The sequence below is a fragment of the Myotis yumanensis genome, unplaced genomic scaffold (genome assembly GCF_028538775.1).
Source record: "Myotis yumanensis isolate MYYU_CA2020_CCGP unplaced genomic scaffold, mMyoYum1.0.hap1 SCAF_1, whole genome shotgun sequence".
Classification (NCBI taxonomy): domain Eukaryota; kingdom Metazoa; phylum Chordata; class Mammalia; order Chiroptera; family Vespertilionidae; genus Myotis; species Myotis yumanensis.
In genome coordinates, this window is record NW_027223752.1 from 114,660,395 (window position 1) to 114,681,758 (window position 21,364).

A 21,364-nucleotide genomic window follows, 5' to 3' on the forward strand; every position below is an offset into this window, starting at 1 on the left:
TTCCTTAAACTATCCTCATTTTTTTTTTTAATGTGCCTCAGGCATGAAACAGCTCTGGCCACCAAGACAGGCATCAAGCTAGGATGAACTAAGGACTGCATGTCTGCTCTGCCCCTGATTGATATAAGAGCAACACCACCAATCAGGTGTCTCCTTGCCCATTGCCAGGGGGTTATCCTCATTTTTAAAAATTCATTTTTCTTTTTGCTGCTCTGATTGGTTGATTGGCTTTAGTCTGCTTTCCAGGTCACTGATCTGTTCTTCTGTATTAGCTAATCTGCTATTGATTCCTTCTAATGTATTTTTTATTTCAGTTATTGTATTTTTCAGGTAGGCTTGGTTCTTTATTGTACTTTCTAACTCTGTTGAAGTTCTCCCTAAATTTCTCAATTCCACTCTCAAGTTTGGTGAGCATCCTATGATAATTTCTTTGAATTCTTTTTTTTTCCTTTGAATTCTTTATCAGGCAAATTACTTATTTCCATTTCCCTAGGATTTTGGTTTTGTTTGTTTTTTTCCTGGAGATTTTTCTTGTTCCTTTATTTGAGATTCTTCTGTCTTTTCATTTTGTTTGACTTTCTATGTTTGTTTATATAAATTACACAAAATAGCTACCTCTCCCAGTCTTTAAAAAGTGGTTTTATATAGAAGCAGTCTCTGTATCAGCTAACTGTGCCAGATGGTTTTTGAAGGTTAGTTGGGGCTAAGCAGGTGCCTATGGCACACCAGAGCACTGGCCCACAGAGCCAAAGAGGCTCCAGGTGGGAGGGCCAGGTGTGTGTAGTAATGCCCTGTTGATCCTGCTTGCTGCCTTTGTTCAGGGACAAAATGGGCTTGGGAACATGCTGCAGAGACCTTGCAGGTAGGTCAAAGCACCTGGATAGAGCCCATACCCACCCTATGGAGGTGAAAGGGGACATAAACAATGGTGCTCAGAGGCACCTCTGACCTTGGAGAACTCCCGCAGTCCCTGGAGAGCTCCTGTGGCTCCCAGCCTTCTCTATATAGTCTCTATTTTCTTTGATGTATAGAAAATGGTCTTGTGAAGAAGTAGGCTTCATTTATTTATTTATTTATTTATTTAAAATATATTTTATTGATTTTTAAAAAATATATTTTATTGATTTTCCACAGAGAGGAAGGGAGAGAGATAGAGAGTTAGAAACATCGATGAGAGAGAAACATCGATCAGCTGCCTCCTGCACATCTCCCACTGGGGATGTGCCAGCAACCCAGGTACATGCCCTTGACCGGAATCGATCCTGGGACCTTCAGTCCGCAGGCTGACGCTCCATCCACTGAGCCAAACTGGTTTTGGCTTTATTGATTTTTTACAGAGAGGAAGGGAGAGGGATAGAGAGTTAGAAACATCGATGAGAGAAAAACATCAATCAGCTGCCTCCTGCACACTCCCCACTGGGGATATGCCCGCAACCAAGGTACATGCCCTTGACCGGAATCAAACCCGGGAACCTTGAGTCCGCAGGCTGACACTCTAAACACTGAGCCAAACCGGTCAGGGCTATTTATTATATATATATATTGATTTCAGAGAGGGAGAGAGAGGGAGAGACAGAAACATCCGCAAGGAGAGAAAATTATTGATCCAATGCCTCCTGCATGCCCCCTACTGGGGATTAAGCCCCAAACCTGGGCATGTGCCCAAACGAGAATCAAACTGTGACTTTCCTGTTCATAGGTTGATGCTCTATCACCTTGCCACACCAGCTGGGTGTAAACTTTATTTTTTTGGTTATAGAAAAATGAGTGGGAAAGAGAGATTCCAATATATTTGCTCTCTCTGCTCCCAGTTTCCCCTATTACTAACCTCTTGCATTAGTAGGTGCATATGTTAAAATTGATAAAACAGTATTGATACATTTTTATTAACTAAAGTCCATAGTTTACATCAGGTTCACTCTTTGTGTTGTACATTTTGGGGGGTTTTGGCCAATGCATAATGCCATGCATCCACCATTATAATATTATATAGAGTGGTTTCTTCACTGCCCTAAAAATCCTCCGAGTTCCACCTGTTCATCTCTCCTTCCTCCCACCCCACCCCACCCTTCTCACTGGTACCCTCACCTCCTGGTAACTTCTGATCTTTTAACCGTATTCATAATTTTGTCTTTTCCAGGATGTCATATAGTTGGAATCATAAAGTAGGTAACCTTTTCAGATCAGCTTCTTTCACCTAGCAATATGCATTTAAAATTGGTCCAGAAAAAACCACAATTTGCTAAGGAGGTTGTGCAATTTCTGGAGGACATAGTTACCATAGGGAATCCTACAGCCCCTCTTAAGAAAGAAAGAAAGAAAGAAAGAGAGAAAGAAAGAAAGAAAGGAAGAAAGAAAAAAGAAAGAAAGAAAGAAAGAAAGAAAGAAAGAAAGGAAGGAAGGAAGGAAGGAAGGAAGGAAGAGGAAGAGAGAGAGGGAGGGAAGGAGGAAGGGAGGGAGGAAGGAAGAAAGAAAGGAAGGAAGAGGAAGAAAGAGGGAGAGAGAGAGAGATAGAGAGAGAGAAAGAAAGTTGACCCATATGGGTCTTTTCATGGCTTTGACAGCTCATTTCTTTTTATTGCACACATTTAATTGTGTTACTTGCCTTTTATTATTATTTTTATTTAAGAGTTTTATTTTTATTGATTTGGAAGAGAGAGAAACGAAGGGGGAGGGAGGGAAGGAGGGAGAGAAAGAGAGGAACACACACACACACACACACACACACACAGATTTATTTCATTGGTCAATTCTTGTATGTGTCCTGATGGGGGATCGAACAACCCACAACCTTGGTGTATTGGAATAATGCTCAATCAATTGAACTACTGGGCCAGGGGTGTTACTTGCCATTTAAATATTGTCATAAGGCGTAGCTGGTTTGGCTCAGTGGATAGAGTGTCGGCTTGCGGACCAAAGGGTCCAGGTTTGATTCTGGTCAAGGACAAATGCCTGGGTTGTGTAAAGGGCATACAGGAGACAGCCAATTAATGATTCTCTCTCATCACTGATGTTTCTATATCTCTTTCCCTCTCCCTTCCTCTCTGAAATCAATACAAATATATCTATTTTTTAAAAGTGTCACATCGGCAATGAAAGCTTGGCCTAGAAGTGATACAACTTTAAAAAAATTGTGGTTAAAATATACGTAACAAAATCTACCATTTAAACTGTTTTAAAGTGTATAGTTCAGTGCATTAAGTACATTCACAGTGTTGTGCAGCTATCCCTACTATTCATTTCTAGAACTTGTTAAAAAATATATCTTTATTTTTAGATAGAGGGAGAGGGATAGAGAGATAGAAACATCAATTGACTGCCTCTTGCACACCCCCTACTGGGGATTGAGATTGCAACCCAGGCATGTGCCCAGACCAGGAATCAAACCAGTGACCTTGAGAGAAACCAAGATGGCGGCATAGGTAGACACCGGAAATTGCTGCTTCACACAACAATATCAAAAATACAACTAAAAGACAAAACGGACATCATCCAGAACCACAGGAAGGCTGGCTGAGTGGAAATTCTACAACTAGAAGGAAAGACAAAAGCACACTGAGACTCAGATGAGGTGCGGAAGTAAAGTGCAGAGGTATGGAGGCGCACGCAGAAAGGGCTGGCAGCTGAGGACACGGCACACATGGAAAGGGCTGGCAGCTGAGGATGCGGCGCATGAGGAAAGGGCTGGCAGCTGAGGACACGGTTCTTTTTCAATCAGGAGGGAGTCTCAAGCTCCTGACTGCTCTGAACTCCAGTTCCGAGCGAGTCTCTGGGGACCCAGACTCATACAGGAGAAACTGGACTGTCTGGCATCGGGCAGAACTTGAGGGCGGCTTTCTCTCAGAGGTGCTTGCAGCAATTACCGGGACACTGAGAAGCGGGGCCTCTTAGGGTAGGACTGAGGAGCAGCCATAGCTGCTTGCTCTGCCCTGTTGATCCCCAGACCCCACCCCACCCAAGCTGTGCACAGAGGCTTTTGCATATGAAAGGCCTGGCCCTTTGCAATCTGAAAATTACCTAACAAACTGCAGCTGGGTCAGAGAAACCCAGAACATCCAAAAGAAGGCCCAAGGCCCCATAGCAGCTTGCATTGCTTGACAGCTAGGCCTCATCTGGGCAGCTCCAAACCCCAAACAAAGAAGAGGAATCTGCAGATCTCTCCATAGCTCCTGCTGGGTAGCCTCAGGCAGAGGCTAAATTAGCACCTCCTTAGAGATCCAAGAGCCAGTGTACCTAGTGGTCAGAGTGGGACCATCCAGATTACAACTCCCCAGATCCATAAGGGACACACTCAGGGGGCAGACTCAGTGAGCACCAAAGCCCCATTGAAGCAAGTCTTGCCCCAGAAGGGTGTCTCCAGCACTTAAGTTCTCCCACCATAGACACAGATGATTCTCACAGCCAATTGGCCTGGAGGTCAATTCCTCCCAGTGATACCTACAACAATCAAGGCTTAACTACAAAAAGACTGTGCACAAAGCCCACAAAGGGGTGCACCAAGAGTGTCCACTTCAGGTAATTGGGGAGGCTGAGCCACTGGGCCCTATAGGACACCTAGCACACAAAGCCACTCTATCAACACAGGGAAGCAGCCAAAATGCAGAGACAAAGAAACAGGTCACAAATGACAGAAATGGAGGAAAGCAAACTACTGGATATAGAGTTCAAAGCCACAGTTATAAGGTTTTTCAAGAATTTTCTAGAAACCGCCGATAAATTTAGTAAGGCCCTCAATAAGTCTAGTGAGACCGCCGATAAATTTAGTGAGACCCTCAAAAAATCTAGTGAGACCCTTGAGGTTATGAAAAAGGACCAACTAGAAATTAAGCATACACTGACTGAAATAAAGAATATTATACAGAGTTCCAACAACATACTAGAAGATCGCAAGAATCAAGTCAAAGATTTGAAATACGAAGAAGCAAAAAACACCCAACTGGAAAAACAAAAAGAAAAAAGAATCCAAAATACGAAGATAGTGTAAGGAGCCTCTGGGACAACTTCAAACGTACCAGCATCCAAATTATGGGGTTGCCAGAAGAAGAGAGAGAGCAAGATATTGAAAACCTATTTGAAGAAATAATGACAGAAAACTTCCCCTACTTGGTGGAAGAAATAGACTTACAAGTCCAGGAAGCGCAGAGAACCCCAAACAAAAGGAATCCAAAAGGAACCACACCAAGACACATCATAGTTAAAATGCCAAGAGCAAAAGACAAAGAGAGAATCTTAAAAGCAGCAAGAGAAAAATAGTTACCTACAAGGGAGTACCCATACAACTGTCAGCTGATTTCTCAACAGAAACTATGCAGGCCAGAAGGGAGTGGCAAGAAATATTCAAAGTGATGAATACCAAGAACCTACAACCAAGATTACTTTATCTAGCAAAGCTATCATTCAGAATTGAAGGTCAGATAAAGAGCTTCGCAGATAAGGAAAAGCTAAAGGAGTTCATCACACCAAACCAGTATTATATGAAATGCTGAAAGGTATCCTTTAAGAAGAGGAAGAAGAAGAAAAAGGTAAAGATACAAATTATGAACAACAAATACACATCTATCAACAAGTGAATCTAAGAATCAAGTGAATAAATAATCTGATGAACAGAATAAACTGGTGAATATAATAGAATCAGGGGCATAGAAAGAGAGTGGACTGATTATTCTCGGGGGGGGGGAGGGGAAGGAATGTGGGGGGTGTGGGAAGAGACTGGACAAAAATGGTGCACCTATGGATGAGGACAGTGCGGGGAGTGGGGTAAGGGCAGAGGGTGGCATGGGAACCGGTGGAGGGGAGCTATGGCGGGAAAAAAGAGGAACAACTGTAATAATCTGAACAATAAAGATTTAATTAAAACAAAAACAAAAACTCAGCAACCTCTTGGTTCATGGGTCAATGCTCAACCACTGAACTGCACCAGCCAGGCCATTTCTAGAACATTTTTCTTTTTTATCATCCCACACAGGAACTTTGTACTTATTAAACAATAATTCTCCATTCTACACTCCCTCACCACACCTAGTAACCTCTATGATGCTTTTTTTCTCTAAGAATTTGCCTATTCTAGGTACTTATACTAGTATACGTGGAATCATACGATATTTGCCCTTCTGCATATGACTTATCTCATTTAGGATGTTTTTAAGGTTTATCCTGCTGCACCATGCATCAGAATGTTTCTTTCTGATGGATGAATAATATTTCATTGTGTGCCTATAGCACATTTTGTTATCTGTTGTTGGACATTTGGGTTATTTCTACCTTTTAACTATAGAAAATAATGCTGCTATGAATTTACTGTACAAATTTTTGTTTGAACACCTGTTTTTAATTCTTTTGGGTACATACCTAGGAGTGGAATTACTGGGTCATATGAATTCTATGTTCAACTTTTTGAGGAACCACCAAACCATGTTCCACAGTGGCTGCACCATTTTATGTTCCCATCAATAATACGCAAAGTTTACAATTTCTCCCACATCCTCACTAACACATGTTATTTTCCATTTTTTAGTTTAGATATAATTGACATGTAATGTCATATTAGTTTCAGGTATATTACAAATAATTCAATATCTATAATATGCTAATTAGGTATGCTAATTAGACTGGATGACTTTTCGGATGAGCTTCTGGATGAAGCCAAGGTGGTGGGGGCCAAGCCCCTTGCATGAATTTCATGCATCTAGTGCAGCCGTGGGCAAACTAAGGCCCGCGGGCCGGATCCGGCCCCTTTTGAAATGAATAAAACTAAAAAAAAAAAGAGACCGTACCCTTTTATGTAATGATGTTTACTTTGAATTTATATTAGTTCACACAAACACTCCATCCATGCTTTTGTTCCGGCCCTCCGGTCCAGTTTAAGAACCTATTGTGGCCCTCGAGTCAAAAAGTTTGCCCATGAATGAGTGAGATAATAGAGACCATTATAAACTTTTGAATAATAGATACAGAGGCAGAGCTGCCTCACACAGATTGTCAAACTGCAGCGGGAAGGCCGGGGAGGGTTGGGGGACAGGAGGGAGGGGGGTAAGAGATCAACCGAAGGACTTGTATGCATGCATATGAGCATAACCAATGGACATAAGACACTGGGGGGTAGGGGAAGCCGGGATATTGTCAAGGGCGGGGAAAAAAAAGGACACATATGTAATACCCTTTGTAATGCTTTAAGCAATAAAAAAAAAAAAAGTTTGCCCACCCCTGCTCTAGTTAGTATATATTGTGAAATGATCACAATAAAGTTAGGTAAAATCCATCATAATATATAGTTACAATTTTTTTTTTTGTGATGAGAACTTTTAGTATCCTCATAGCAACTTTCTTTTTTTTTTTTTTTTTTTTTTTAATATATTTATTTTTATTGATTTCTTACAGAGAGGGAGAGAGAGGGATAGAGAGTTAGAAACTTTGATCAGCTGCTTCCTGCACACCTCCTAGTGGGGATGTGCCCGCAACCAAGGTACATGCCCTTGACCAGAATTGAACTTGGGACCTTTCAGTCCACAGGCTGACGCTCTATCCATTGAGCCAAACTGGTTAGGGCTGCTCATAGCAACTTTCAAATATACAATATGGTATTATAGTATTATACTGTATTACAGTATTATAGTATTGCTAGTGGCCCGGTGCATGAAATTCGTGTGTGTGTGGGGTGTGTCCCTCAGCCCAGCCGGCACCCTCTCCAATCTGGGACCCCTCAAAGGATGTCCTACTGCCGGTTTACAGGGATTGGGCCTAAACTGACAGTTAGACATCCCTCTCACAATCCGGGATTGCTGGCTCCTAACCACTCACCTGCCTGCCTGCCTGCCTGATTGCCCCTAACCACTCTGTCTGCCGGCCTGCTCACCCCCAACTGCCCCCCTCCACTGGCCTGCTTGCCCCCAAATGCCCACCTGCCAGCCTGATCACCCCCAACTGCCCCCCGTGCCAGTGTGCTTGCCCCCAACTGCCCCCCTGCTAGCCTGCTCACCCCCACTTTCCCTCCCAGCTGGCCTGCTCATCCCCAACTGCCCCCCTGCTCACTCCAAATTGCCCCCCATCACTGTCCTGATCACCTCCAACTGACCCCCACTGATGGCCTGCTCGCCCCCAACTGGCCCCCATGCTGGTCTGCTTACCCCCAATGGCCCCGCCCCCAATCAGCCTGATCACCCACAACTGCCCTCCCCTCTTGGCTTCTAACTGCCTCTACCTAGGCCCCGCCACCATGGCTTTGTCCAGAAGAACGTCTGGAAGGTCTCCCAGTCTAATTAGCATATTACCCTTTTATTAGTGTAGATAGAGACCTGGTGCACAGGTGGGGGCCGGCTGGTTTGCCTTGAAGGGTGTCCCGGATCAGGGTGGGGGTCCTGCTGGGGTGCCTGGCCAGCCTGAGTGAGGGGCTGATGGCTGTTTGCAGGCTGTCCAAGCCCTCCAGCGGGGACCCTCACCCCATGGGGGTGTGACCAGCCTGGGTGAGAGGCTGAGGGCTATTTTCAGGCTGGCCACACCCCCTTCAGAGTGGGGGTCCCTATTGGGATGCCTGGCCAGCCTGGGTGAGGGGCTGATGGCAGTTTGCAGGCTGGTCAAGCCCCCCAGTGGGAACCCTCACCCCATGGAGGTGTGGCCAGTCTGGGTGAGGGGCTGAGGGCCGTTTTCAGGCTGGCCATGCCCCCTGGTGACCCAAGCTCCCAGCCTCTCCTTTTTTTGTTTTTGTTTGTTTTTCAGTGCCTCCTTGAGCAGAGGCCAGGGCTGCCTGGAAGCAGCTATCTGGGATTTATTTATCTTCTATAATTATAGCCTTGAGTGGAGCCCAGGGCCAGCCAGGGCAGGCGGAAAGCTTGGCTTCCTCCATCGCTGGGGGCAACCCAAGCCTCCTGCTCACTCCAGCTCCGTGGCCGCCGCCATCTTAGTTGGGTTAATTTGCATACTTGCTCCTGATTGGCTGGTGGGTGTGGCGGCGTGGCAAAGTGATGGTTAATTTGCATGTTTCTCTTTTATTAGTGTAGATAAGTATAGTCATTAGGCTCTATATTACATCCCTATGACTAATTTATTTTATAGTTGGACGTTTATTATTTTTAACCTCCTTCACCTATTTCTCCCTCCCCCACTTCCCACCCCCTGCCTCTGGTGATCACCAATCTGTTCTCTGTATCCATGAGCTCCTTTGTTTGAGCTTTTTTTTTTTTCTTCAATTCCACATATAAGTGAGATCATATGGTATTTTTCTTTCTGTTTGACTTATTGAATTTAGCATAAAACCCTCAAGGTTCATCCATGTTGGGTCAAATGACAAAACTGCATTATTTTTAATGGCTGAATAGTATTCTATTGTAGATATACTACATTTTTCCCCTCTTAACATTTTTTAAAAAATATATTTTATTGATTTTTTTTACAGAGAGGAAGGGAGAGGGATAGAGAGTTAGAAACATCGATGAGAGAGAAGCATCAATCAGCTGCCTCCTGCGCACTCCCTATTGGGGATGTGCCCACAACCAAGGTACATGCCCTTGACCGGTATTGAACCTGGGACCCTTGAGTCTGCAAGCCGACGCTCTATCCACTGAGCCAAACCGGTTAGGGCCCCTCTTAACATTTTTAAAAATAAAGTTAAACAGTGAAACAAAAACTCACAAGCTGCCTCCCTGTTCATCCCTCCACCTCCTTCCCCTCCCCATAGTCTTCAGCACTGGCTCCCTTTACTTCACCGCACTCACAGACATAGGGCATCCAACTGAGCAAACTAAACTGCTCTAAGTACAAGGAGACATGATGAAGGGAGGAGGTGAATTGTGTCCACATCCAAGGTTAAACTGAACAAGTCAGCATTTTATGGGTTCTAGATTGTTTCCTTTTATTAGCCAAATTGAAAAAAAGAAATTCCCTGGACAGATACTTCAAAGCTGAAGCCCTGAGGACCACCAAATAATGCCTTGAAGATATTGTTTGCATAAAAATCACCCATATTCATGCCCTCCTCCTCTAGGTCCTGTCCACTGTCATAGAGAGTCTTTTTCTTGGGATCAGAGAAGATGGTAAAAGCTTCTCCTACTTACTTGAACTTTTTCTTCTCCTCCTTCTGAACTTCCCCAATGGCTCCACTGTGTCGATCTGGATGGTGCATCAAGGCCCGTTTCCAATAAGCTTTCTTGATCTTATCCTCAGAGGCTTTCTTGTTCACTCCCAGAATCTTGTAGTAATCTTTCCTTTCACTCTTCGTCAGTTCCAGCTGTGCATTTTTAAGGAGTTGTTTGTGTCCTCTTTGTTTTCTCCATCTGATTCACTTTTTCTTAGTCCCTCACTACTTCTTCATACTGTTCTGTGTCCTTGTAACACTGAGCTTTTCTCAAGTAAGCTTCTATAAAAGTGTCATCGACCTTCCCTGCATTTGTGCAGTCTTCTATTGCATCATCTAGTTTCCTAAGCATGGAATTAACCATACCCTGATTATAGCAGAGTTTAGCATTTGTTTTTATATATTTGGGGTCTATCCCTAGGGCTTCTGTGTACAGTTCATATGCTAGCTTGTCATTTCCTTTTTTAAAGGCTTTATTCCCATCTTCTTTGCTTTCAGTGCTTTGGCATTTGTGCAAGCAACACAGGCCTTTTCATGGTCAGGAGCCATCCTGAGAGCCTGTACAAAAAACTGAACCACCTTCTCAATATAATCTTCATAATAAGGACAAAGACTCATACATACAGAGCATCCGCATTCGTGGAACCCATTCATAAAATGTCACTGGCCACAGATTGTGCTTCTGGATAATGACCCAGCATTGCTAAACATTCTGCTTTGAGGATTTTTGATGTTGTTAATTCTTACCCAAGGTTTTTTCCTCCCACTGATTTTTAGAGAAAGTGGAAGGGAAGGGGGGGTGGGAGAGAGAGAGAGAAAGAAAGAGAGAGAGAGAAACACCGATATGAGAGAGACGCATCCCCTGCACGTGCCCCAATAAGGGCAGGGATTGAGCCTGCAACCGAGGTACAAGGTACATGCCTTTGACCAGAATTGAACCCCAGACCCTTCAATCCTCAGGCTGACACTCTACCCACTGAACCAAACTAGCTAAGGACTGCTTTGAGGATATTGAAGCGATGGCAAGCAAATTCTAGGGCATGATCCATGCAGAAAACCACTTTCTGAAAACCCCACTTCTCAAAATCCATTTCTACTGTTTCCTCATATTCTCTGACTGCATTAGCATTCTGGAATGCCTGTTGCTCCTGAGCATTTTTGTGATCTAATTCTGGGGCTCTCTGGAAACTGCAACATGCTGCCATGGCAGTCCCTAACGATAGGTGGCATTTGCCTTCTTGTAGATGTCTCTAGACGAAACTGTCATCCAACCTCACTGACTGCTGTGCATTTCCAAGAGTTTCCTGGAACCTTCTGAGCATAATCAAGGTAGCTGCTTGATTCCCATAATAGCTAGCATTTTTAGAACACATATCGATGGCTTTTGTATAATACTTACAAGATTCACTGTAATCTTTCTTGGTATAGTATGCATTTCTTTGTTCCTTGAAAGACTCTGCTTCCCTGGAATGACCTCTGAGTAACTTCACATCACTCAGCACTGGAGAAAGGGGACAAACATTAGTGGAGTAAGGGAGCAACGGACTCTCAGAGGGACTCTGCATCAGACCACAAGGCACCTAGGCAGCCGCTGACCATTGTTTTCCAATATTCTAAAATCCTTTTCGCTTTTCTTCGTCAGGCAGCTCTGGTTTGGTCGCTGCCATTACCACATCACACCCCGGGGCAGCCACCATCTTACGGCCTAGACCAGAGAGTCCACATTTTCTTTATCCATTCATCCATCTATGGACATTTAGGTTGTTTCCATATTTTAGCTATTGTAAATAATGCAATGAATACGGGAGTGTATATGTCTTTTTGGGTCAGTGTTTTCATTTTCTTTGGATAAATATCCAGAAGTGGAATTGCTGGATCATATGGTAGTTCTATTTTTTTAATTCATTTTTTCCTTTTTAATTTTTTCTTTATTGATTAAGGTATTACAAATGTGTCCTTATTCCCCTATTGTCCCCCACCCCCCAGTCCTGCTCTCACCCTCACCCCCTGTTGTCTGTGTCCATCACTTCTGCTTATATGCATGCATACAAGTCCTTTGGTTGATCTCTCCCCCTTACCCCCACTCTCCCCTACCTTCCCTCTGAGGTTTGAGCATCTGATCGATGTTTCTCTGTCTCTAGATCTGTTTTTGTTCATCGGTTTATGTTGTTCATTATAATCCACAAATGAATGAGATCATGTGATATTTATCTTTCTCTGACTGACTTATTTCACTTAGCATAATGCTCTTCAGCTCCATCTATGCTGTTGCAAATGGTAGGAGTTCCTTCCTTTTTACAGCAGCATAGTATTCCTTTGTGTAGATATGCCAAAGTTTTTTAATCCACTCATCTGCTGATGGGCACTTAGGCTGATTCCAAATCTTAGCTATTGTAAATTGTGCTGCTATGAACATAGGGGTGCATATATCCTTTCTGATTGGTGTTTCTAGTTTCTTGGGATATATTCCTAGAAGTGGGATCACTGGGTCAAATGGAAGTTCCATTTTTAGTTTTTTGAGGAAACTCCATACTGTCTTCCATAGTGGCTGCACCAGTCTGCATTCCCACCAGCAGTGTATGAGGGTTCCTTTTTCTCCGCATCCTTACCTGTACTTGTCATTTGTTGTTGATAGCCATTCTGACAGGTGTGAGATGGTACCTCATTGTTGTTTTGATTTGCATCTCTCGGATGATTGGTGACTGTGAGCATGTTTTTATATGTCTCTTGGCCTTCCTTATGTCCTCTTTTGAAAAGTATCTATTTAGGTCCGTTGCTCATTTTTTGATTGGGTTGTTTATCTTTCTTTTGTTCAGTTGTATGAATTCCCTGTAAATTTTGGAGATTAAACCCTTATTGGAGATATCATTGGCAAATATGTTCTCCCATGTAGTGGGTTTTCTTATTGTTTTGTTGATGGTTTCTTTTGCTGTGCAGAAGCTTTTTATCTTGATGTAGTTCTATTTGTTTATTTTCTCTTTAGTTTCCATTGCCCTAGGAGCTGTATTGGTGAAGATAATGCTTCGGCATATATCTGAGATTTTGCTACCTGTGGATTCCTCTAACATTTTTATGGTTTCCTGTCTTATGTTTAAGTCCTTGGTCTATTTTGAGTTTATTTTTGTGTATGGTGTAAGTTGGTGGTCTAGTTTCATTTTTTTGCATGTGTCTGACAAAATTTCCCAGCACCATTTATTGAAGAGACTGTCTTGACTCCATTGTATGTTCTTGCCTCCTTTGTCAAATGTGAATTGAGCATAGTGGTTTGGGTCGATTTATGGGTTCTTTATTCTATTTAATTGGTCTCTATGTCTGTTCTTGTGCCAGTACCAGGCAGTTTTGAGAACAGAGGCTTTGTAATACATCTTGATATCTGTTATTGAGATTCCTCCTACTTTGTTCTTCTTTCTCAGGATTGCTGCAGCTATTGGGGGTCTTTTTTTATTCCAGATGAATTTTTGGAGAGTTCTTTCAAGATCTGTGAAATATGCTGCTGGTATTTTAATGGGGAGCGCATTGAATCTATAGGTTGTTTTGGGTAGTATGGACATTTTAATGATGTTGATTATACCAATCCATGAACACGGTATATTATTCCAACTGTTTATGTCCTCCTCTATCTCTTTTTTCAACATCCTGTAGTTTTCTGAATAGACGTCTTTTACCTCCTTAGTTAAATTTATTCCTAGGTATCTTTATTTTTGTGCAATGGTAAATGAGATTGTTTTTTTAATCTTTCCTTCTATAAATTCACTATTGGTGTATAAAAATGCCATAGATTTCTTGGCATTAATTTTGTATCCTGCTGTGTTGCCGAATTCATTTATTAAGTCTAATAATTTTTTGATGTCTTTAGGGTTTTCTATGTACTGTATCATGTCATCTGTGAATAATGACAATTTTACTTCTTCTTTTCCAATTTGGATGCCTTTTATTTCTTCTTCTTGTCTGATCGCTTTGGCTAACACTTCCAGTACTATATTGAACAGGAGTGGTGAAAGTGGGCATCCCTGTCTCTTGTTCCTGTTCTTAAGGGAAATGGTTTTAGTTTTTGTCCGTTGAGTATGATGTTGGCTGTAGGTTTGTCATATAAGGCTTTTTATTATGTTGAGGTATGATCCTTCTATTCCCACTTTGCTGAGTGTTTTTATCAGAAAAGGGTGTTGGACTTTTTTTTTATTGCTTAAAGTATTACAAAGAGTATTACATATGTCTCCTTTTTTTTCCCCAGCCCTCGACAATCCCCTGGCCTCCCCTACCCCCCAGTGTCTTATGTCCATTGGTTATGCTTATATGCATGCATACAAGTCCTTCGGTTGATCTCTTACCCACCCCCCCCCCCTCCTGCCCCTCAACCCTCCCCGGCCTTCCCGCTGTAGTTTGACAGTCTGTTCCAGGCAGCTCTGCCTCTGTATCTATTTTTGTTCATAAGTTTATAATGGTCTTTATTATCCATAAATGAGTGAGATCATGTGGTATTTTTCCTTCATTGACTGGCTTATTTCACTTAGCATAATGCTCTCCAGTTCCATCCATGTTGTTGCAAATGGTAAGAGTTCCTTCTTTTTTACAGCAGCATAGTATTCCATCATGTAGATGTACCACAGTTTTCTAATCCATTCATCTACTGATGGGCACTTAGGCTGTTTTTTAGATCTTCGCTATGGTGAATTGTGCTACTATGAACATAGGGGTGCATATAACCTTTCTGATTGGTGTTTCTGGTTTCTTGGGATATATTCCTAGAAGTGGGATCACAGGGTCAAATGGGAGTTCCATTTTTAGTTTTTTGAGGAAACTCCATACTGTCTTCCATAGTGGCTGCACCAGTCTGCATTCCCGCCAGCAGTGCATGAGTATTCCTTTTTCTCCACTCCTCTCCAGCACTTGTCATTTGTGGATTTGTTGATGATAGCCATTCTGACAGGTGTGAGATGGTACCTCATTGTTGTTTTGATTTGCATCTCTCGGATGATTAGTGACTTTGAGCATGTTTTCATATATCTCTTGGCTTTCTGAATGTCCTCTTTTGAAAGGTGTCTATTTAGGTCCTTTGCCCATTTTTTTGATTGGATTGTTTATCTTCCTTTTGTTGAGTTGTATGAGTTCCCTATAAATGTTGAAGATTAAACCCTTATCAGTGATAACATTGGCAAATATGTTCTCCCATGTAGTGGGCTTTCTTGTTGTTTTGTTGATGGTTTCTTTTGCTGTGCAGAAGCTTTTTATTTTGATGTAGTCCTATTTGTTTATTTTATCTTTAGTTTCCAGTGCCCTAGGAGCTGTATCGGTGAAGAAATTGCTTCGGCATATGTCTGAGATTTTGTTGCCTTTGGATTCCTCTAGTATTTTTATGGTTTCCCGTCGTATATTTAAGTCCTTTATCCATTTTGAGTTTATTTTTGTATATGGTGTAAGTTGATGGTCTAGTTTCATTTTCTTGCATGTATCTGTCCAATTTTCCCAACACCATTTATTGAAGAGACTATCTTGACTCCATTGTATGTTCTTGCCTCCTTTGTCAAATATTAATTGAACATATTGGTTCGGGCCAATTTCTGGGCTCTCTATTCTCTTCCATGTCTGTTCTTGTGCCAGTACCAGGCAGTTTTGAGAACAGTGGCTTTGTAATACAGCTTGATACCTGGTATTGAGATCCCACCTACTTTGTTCTTCTTTCTCAGGATCGCTGCAGCTATTCGGGGTCGTTTTTTATTCCAGATGAATTTTTGGAGAGTTCGTTCTAGGTCTGTGAAATATGCTGTTGGTATTTTAATGGGAAGTGCGTTGAATTTATAGATTGCTTTGGGTAGTAAGGACATTTTAATGATGTTGATTCTACCAATCCAAGAACATGGTATGTTCTTCCATCTGTTTATGTCTTCCTCTATCTCTTTTTTCAATGTCCTGTAGTTTTCTGAGTAGAGGTCTTTTACCTCTTTAGTTAAGTTTATTCCTAGATAGCTTAATTTTTTTGTTGTGATGGTAAATGGGATTGTTTTTTTAGTCTCTCTTTCTGCAAGTTCACTATTGGTGTATAGAAATGCCATAGATTTCTTGGGGTTAATTTTGTATCCTGCTACATTGCCAAATTCTTTTATTAAGTCTAATAGTTTTTTTGATGGAGTCTTTAGGGATTTTTATATATAATATCATGTCATCTGCAAATAATGACAGTTTTACTTCTTTTCCAATTTTGATGCCTTTTATTTCTTCTTCTTGTCTAATTGCAATGGCTAATACTTCCAGTACTATGTCGAATAGGAGTGGTGAGAGTTGGCATCCCTGTCTTGTTCCTGTTCTTAGGGGAAATGGTGTTAGTTTTTGTCCATTGAGTATGATGTTGGCTGTGGGTTTGTCATATATGGCTTTTATTATGTTGAGGTATGATCCTTCTATTCCCACCTTGCTGAGAGTTTTTATCAAAAATGGGTGTTGAATTTTGTCAAACGCTTTTTCTGCATCAATTGATATGATGATGTGGTTTTTTTCTTTCAATTTGTTTATATGATGTATCACGTTTATTGATTTGCAGATATTGTACCATCCTTGCATCCCTGGAATAAATCCTACTTGGTCATGGTGTATGATCTTTTTGATGTACTGCTGGATCCGATTTGCTAAGATTTTGTTGAGGATTTTGGCATCTATGTTCATGAGGGATATTGGTCTATAATTCTCTTTCATTGTGTTGTCTTTACCTGGTTTTGGTATTAGGGTGATGCTGGCTTCATAGAATGAGCTTGGAAGTGTTCCTTCCTCTTGAATTTTTTGTAGTAGTCTGAGGAGGATAGGTTTTAGTTCTTCCTTGAATGTTTGGTAAAACTCCCCTGTGAAGCCATCTGGTCCTGGGCTTTTGTTTGCTGGAAGCTTTTTGATGACTGCTTCAATTTCTTCCATAGTTATTGGCCTGTTGAGATTTTTAGATTCTTCCTGATTAAGTTTTGGAATGTTGTATTTTTCTAGGAATATGTCCATTTCCTCCAGGTTGTCTAGTTTGTTGGAGTAGAGTTTTCCATAGTACTTTTTAACAATCATTTGCATTTCTGTGGGATCTGTTGTTATTTCGCCTCTATCATTTCTGATTTTGTTTATTTGGGTCCTCTCTCTTTGCTTCTTGGTGAGCCTGGCTAGAGGTTCATCAATCTTGTTTATCCTTTCAAAGAACCAGCTCTTAGTTTCATTGATTTTCTGTATTGTTTTTTTGGTCTATATGTCATTTATTTCTGCTCTAATCTTTATTATCTCCTTCCTTCTGCTCACTCTGGGCTTTTCTTGTTGCTCTCTTTCTAGTTCTTTGAGATGTACAGTTAGATGATTTACTACCATTTTTTCTTGTTTGTTGAGATAGGCCTGTAGAGCTATAAACTTCCCTCTCAGGACTGCTTTCATTGTGTCCCAAAGGGTTTGGATTGTTGCGTTTTCATTGTCATTAGTTTCCAGGATGTTTTTAATTTCTTCTTTGATCTCATTGGTAACCCAATCAATATTTAATAACATGCTATTCAGCTTCCAAGTGTTTGAATATTTTGGGTTGTTTTTATTGTAGTTTATTTCTAATATTATGCCCTTGTGGTCTGAGAAGATGGTTGGTATGATTTCAATCTTCTTGAATTTGGGGAGACTTTGTTTGTGACCCAATATGTGGTCTATTTTTGAAGATGTCCCAGGAGCACTTGAGAAGAACGTATATTTTGTGGCTTTGGGGTGAAGTGTTCTGAAGATGTCAATTAAGTCCATCTGATCTAGTGAGTCATTTAGGATTGCTGTTTCTTTGCCGATTTTTTGTCTAGAGGATTTATCCAGTGATGTCAGTGGTGTATTAAAGTCCCCTACTATGATTGTATTGTTGTCGATCTCTCCCTTGATATCTTCCAGGAGTTTTCTTATGTATTTGGTTGCTCCTGCAATGGGTGCATATATGTTTATCAGGGTTATATCCTCTTGTTGTATTGATCCCTTTAGTATTATGAAGTGGCCTCCCTTATCGCTTTGTTATGGCCTTCACTTTGAGGTCTATTTTGTCAGATATAAGTATTGCTACCCCAGCTTTTTTTTCATTTCTATTTGCCTGAAAGATATTTTTCCATCCCTTCACTTTCAGTCTGTGTGAGTCCCTTATTCTGAGGTGGGTTTCTTGTAGACAGCCAATATATGGGTCATGTTTTTTTTTTATCCATTCAGCCACTCGATGTCTTTTGATTGGACAATTTAGTCCATTTATGTTTAAAGTTATTATTGAAAGGTAAGTGTTTGTAGCCATTTCTATTTTTTGTGGATGTTTTCTTTCTTAGCTTTTTATTTCTTCTTTTTACACCAGTCCCGTTAGCATTTCTTGCATTGCTGGCTTGGTGGTGATAAACTCCATTAGCCTTTTTTTGGTCTGTGAAGCTTCTTATTTCCCATTCAATTTTGAATGATAGCCTTGCTGGATAGAGTATTCTTGGATTCAGTCCTTTGCTTTGCATCACTTTGTAAATTTCCATCCATTCTTTTCTGGCCTGATGTGTTTCTGTTGAGAAATCATTTGATAATTTAATGGGAGATCCCTTGTATGTAACTTTCCGTCTCTCTCTTGCAGCCTTTAAGATTCTCTCTTTGTCCTGAACATTTGCCATGGTAATTATGATGTGTCTTGGTGTTGGTCTTTTCGGGTTCACCTTGTTTGGGACTCTCTGTGCTTGTGTGACATTTTTCTTCCCCACCTCAGGGAAGTTTTCTGATATTATTTCTTCAAATAGGTTTTCTAAGTCTTGTTCCTCTTTCTGTTGTTCTGGCACCCCTATTATTCGTATGTTGTTTCGTTTCATGTTGTCCCATAGCTCCCTTAGGCTCTCCTCCTGTCTTTTAATTTTTTTCTCCAATTGCTGTTCAGTTTGCGTGTGTTTTGTTTCCCTGTCTTCTAATTCGCTAATTCGGTCCTCCACTTCTCCTAGTCTACTGTTGAAACTTTCAATGGTGTTTTTTTATTGCAGCTATATCACTCTTCATTTCTTCTTGGATCTTACATAATTTATTGATTTTTTTCATCTGTTTCTTCTTGCTTCTTGCATAAGTTGTTGATTTTTTCCTCCACCCGGTTTATGCATTCTAGGACCCTTAATCTGAATTCTTTTTCTGTCATGCTGCATGCCTAGGTTTCACTTAGCTGCTTTTCTGGCGAGTCCTCCTTTTCTTTCCTTTGGGGGTTTCTTTGTCTACCCATGTTTGACCTCACGGACATATCTAGATGTTGAGTCTTTCAGTGGCTGCTCCCTGGGTGGCAGTGGCTCCTCGGGCTGTGGTTGTTCCTCGGGCGGTTGTGGTAGCAGCTGCTCCTCAGTTGGGAGCAGCTCCTGTGGTGGGTGCTGTTCACTGCTGTGGTGGCTCCTCTGGCTCTGGGTGTTGGACTTTGTCAAATGCCTTTTCTGCATCAATTGACATGATTATGTGATTTTTGTCTCTCAATTTGTTTATGTGATGTATCATGTTAATGGATTTGCAGATATTGTACTAGCATTGCATCCCCGGAATAAATCTCACTTGGCCATGGTGTATGATCTTTCTAATGTAATGCTGGATCCGGTTTGCTAGAATTTTGTTGAGGATTTTAGCATCTATGTTCATCAGGGATTTTGGCCTATAATTCTCTTTCTTTGTAGTGTCTTTATCTGGTTTTGGGATTAGAGTAATGCTGGCTTCGTAGAAGAGCTTGGAAGTGTGCCTTCCTCTTGAATTTTTTGGAATAGTCTGAGAGGGATTGGTTTTAGTTCTTTGAATATTTGGTAAAACTCCCCTGTGAAGCCATCTGCTCCAGGGCTTTTGTTTGCTGGAAGTTTTTTGATTACTGTTTCAATTTCATCAGTAGTTAGGTTTTTTGATTCTTCCTGATTGAGTTTTGGAAGCTTGTATTTTTCTAAGAATGTGTCCATTTTGTCGAGGTTGTCCAGTTTGTTGGAGTAGAGTTGTTCATAGTATTTTTTTAAAATTATCCTTTGTATATCAGTGGGATCAGTTGTTACTTCACCTCTTTCATTTCTGATTTTGTTTATTTGGGTCCTCTCTCTTTGTTTCTTGGTAAGCCTGGCTAGAGATTCATCAATCTTGTTTATCCTTTCAAAGAACCAGCTCTTGGTTTCATTGATCTTTTGTATTGTTTTTTTGTTTGTTTGTTTGTTTGTTTGTTTTTTGTCTCTATGTCGTTTATTTCTGCTCTGATCTTTATTATTTCCTTCCTTCTGAATATTGTGGGCTTTTCTTGTTGCTCTCTTTCTAATTCTTTAAGTTGCAAGGTTAGATAATTTACTACCAGTTTTTATTGTTTTTGGAGGTAGGCCTGTAGAGCTATAAACTTCCCTCTCAGGACTGCTTTCATTGTGTGACATAGATTTTGGATTGTTGTGTTTTCATTGTCATTTGTTTCCAGGATGCTTTTTATTTCTTCTTGATCTCTTTGGTAACCCAATCATTGTTTCATAGCATGCTATTTAGCCTCCAAGTGTTTGATTTTTTTCATTGTTTTTATTGTAGTTGATTTCTAGTCTTATGACATTGTGATCTGAGAAGATGCTTTTTATGATTTCTATCCTCTTGAATTTGAAGAGACTTTGCCTGTGTCCTAATATGTGGTCTATTTTTGAAAATGTCTCATGTGCACTGGAGGAGAATCTATATTCTGTAGGCTTGGAGTAAAATATTCTGAAAATGTCAATTAAGTCCATTTGATCTAGTGAATCATTTAGTATTGCTGTTTCTTTGCTGATTTTTTGTTTAGAGGATTTATCCAGTGGTGTCAGTGGGATATTAAAGTCCCCTACTATGACTGTATTGCTATTGATCTCTCCCTTGATATCTTCCAGAAGTTGTTTTATGTATTTGGGTGCTCCTGTATTGGGTCCATATATGTTTACCAGAGTTATATCTTCTTGTTGAATTACTCCCTTTAGTATTATGTATAGGCCTTCCTTATCTCTTCTTATGGCCTTTACTTTGAGGTCTATTTTGTCAGCTATGAGTATTGCAACCCCAGCTTTTTTCTCATTTCCAGTTGCCTGAAAAAATTTTTTCCATCCTTTCACTCTCAGTCTGTGTGAATCCTTTGTTCTGAGGTGGGTCTCTTGCAGACAGAAATATATGGGTCATGTTTTCTTATCCATTCAGCTTGTTTTCTTATCCATTCATCTATGTCTTTTGATTGGAGCATTTAATCTATTTACATTTAATGTTATCATTGATAAGTACTTGTTTGTCATCATTTTTATTCTTAATGTTTGTGTTTCTTCTTACCTTTCAGTTTGTTCTTTTTACAGCAGTCCCTTT

General features: G+C 40.9%; 2 pseudogenes; both read right to left on the reverse strand.

The window, feature by feature from the left end:
• Positions 1-28: 28 nt before the first annotated feature.
• Positions 29-173, reverse strand: LOC139001437 (small nucleolar RNA SNORA48; annotated as a pseudogene).
• Positions 174-9,847: 9,674 nt separating this feature from the next.
• LOC139005180 (dnaJ homolog subfamily C member 7-like) lies at positions 9,848-11,763 on the reverse strand (annotated as a pseudogene).
• Positions 11,764-21,364: the final 9,601 nt, after the last annotated feature.